The sequence below is a fragment of the Otolemur garnettii genome, unplaced genomic scaffold, assembly GCF_000181295.1.
Source record: "Otolemur garnettii isolate 467f Iridium unplaced genomic scaffold, OtoGar3 scaffold00354, whole genome shotgun sequence".
Classification (NCBI taxonomy): Eukaryota; Metazoa; Chordata; class Mammalia; order Primates; family Galagidae; genus Otolemur; species Otolemur garnettii.
This window is the reverse complement of record NW_003852749.1, coordinates 56,622-58,719: the sequence shown is the minus strand read 5'-3', so window position 1 is coordinate 58,719 and position 2,098 is coordinate 56,622. Positions and strand designations below refer to the sequence as shown.

At 37.9% G+C, this 2,098-nt stretch overlaps 1 pseudogene; it reads right to left on the bottom strand.

Moving 5' to 3' along the window:
- Nucleotides 1-407: 407 nt before the first annotated feature.
- On the bottom strand, nucleotides 408-991 carry LOC100958253 (annotated as a pseudogene).
- Between the last annotated feature and the right edge of the window lie 1,107 nt (nucleotides 992-2,098).

Genomic DNA, 2,098 nt, shown 5'->3' with positions numbered 1-2,098 from the left:
GATATGTACAGTTGATAACTCAGGATTTATAGCCAATAACCATATAGTTAACATCACCTTACAAATTAAAATAAAAAATACCAGAAACATCTTTAAATGTCTTGTCACATCAACAGCAAAGTGCCCAGAGTGAGGAGAACATCAGTGTCTTTTCATTTTAAAAATGTTTAGAAATATGTACAACTCTCATACAGTTTCAGGGTGCTCCAGACACCCATGGCCACTTCATGTAAACTACTGACAAATTCTAGAGCACTTTGAGACTACAATATGATCATGATCAAATTTTTGTAATTAAACCTGAGGGCAATAGCCATTTCTCCAATAAGAGATGTATCATTTATGGCTCTCCCTTCTCTAAGGTATTCACAAGGAGACAGATAAACAGTTTTCTTTTCATCCTACTCCTACTTCTCTTCTTCCTCCTCATCTTCTTCATCTTCCTCTTCCACCTTTTTCCTGGCAACTTTTGTGGGACCCTTTGTGCCATCAAACTTTCCTTTAGACTTATAGTCAGTGACCTCCTTCTCATACTTCTCCTTCAGCTTGGCTGCCTTAGTGATGTAAGACTGCTTTTTGCTGTTACTTAACTTATTCCACATTTCACCCAGCTTTTATTTTTTGCCTCATCTCCAATAAAGATACCAGGATTTGTAGACTTATTCTTGGGGCAGAATTCTGAACAGAAAAGGAAAAATCCAGACAGTGGCCTCTTGGGGGCATTAGGGTTCTTCTTCTTTACTCCTTTAGCTGGTCCATAAGCCTTCATTTCCCAATCACAGTGGATTTTATCAGTCTTTGCCATTTCATTGAATTTAGACATCTCTTTCCCAGACATTGCTTTCCACCTTTCAAAGCGCTTCTTGGAAAATTCTGCAAAATTTACAGGGACCTCTGGGTTTTTCTCCTTATGTTCTTCTCTGCATGTCTGCAGAAAGAAGGTATAGGAAGATATCTTGCCCTTTGATTTCTTGGGGTCACCTTTAGCCATCTTGACTGTATTGTTCACTAGTCTGGGCAGTGGAGGGCACTTGGTTGCCAATTCTATTCAAAATTCACTGTTCCTAATGTTACACGAAATACTCCTTACCATAAGAAACTGAATTGCTGGTTTACTGCAGAAATTGTGGTTCCTTGTATGAAAAATGGGTAGTTGCTTTGCATTTCTCTGATGATTAAGGATGATGAGCATTTTTCATATATCTATAGGCCATACACCTGTCTTCTTCAGAGAAGTTTCTCTTCAAGTCCCTTGCCCACCCTGAGATGGGATCACTTGTTCTTTTCTTGCTAATACTTTTGAGTTCTCTGTGGATTCTGGTTATTAAACCCTTGTCAGAGACATAACCTTCAAATATCTTCTCCCATTATGAGGGCTGTCTACTTGCTTTACTTACTGTGTTCTTGGCTGTGCAGAATCTCTTTAGTTTGATCAGGTCCCAGTAGTGTATTTTTGATGTTACTTCAATTGCGCAGGGGGTCCTCCTCATAAAATTTTCACTTTCCAAGGAAAATTTTCATTTTCCAAGGCTGATTTCTTCAAGTGTTTTCCCTACACTTTTTTCTAGTATTTTTATAGTTTTATGTCTTAAGTTTAAATTTTTAATTCAGTGAGAGTCTATCTTAGCTAACACCAGTAAGATTAGCCTACATCCCCAAATCCCAAAATCAGAGATGCTGGCATGGATATGGAGAAAAGGGAACACTTCTGCACTGCTGGTGGGATTGCAAACTAATACATTCCTTTTGGAAAGATGTCTGGAAAACACTTAGAGAATTAAAAATAGACCTGCCATTTGATCCTACAATTCTTCTACTAGGTATATATCCAGAAGACCAAATATAACATTACAACAAAGATATCTGTATCAGAATGTTTATTGCAGCCCAATTCATAATTGCTAGGTCTTGGAAGCAGCCCAAGTGCCCATCGACCCACCAATGGATCAATAAATTGTTGTATATGTACACCATGGAATACTATGCAGTCATAAAGAAAGATGGAGACATTACCTCCTTCATGTTTACATGGATGGAGCTGGAAAATGTTCTTCTTAGCAAAGTATCTCAAGAATGGAAGAAAAAGTATCCAATGTAC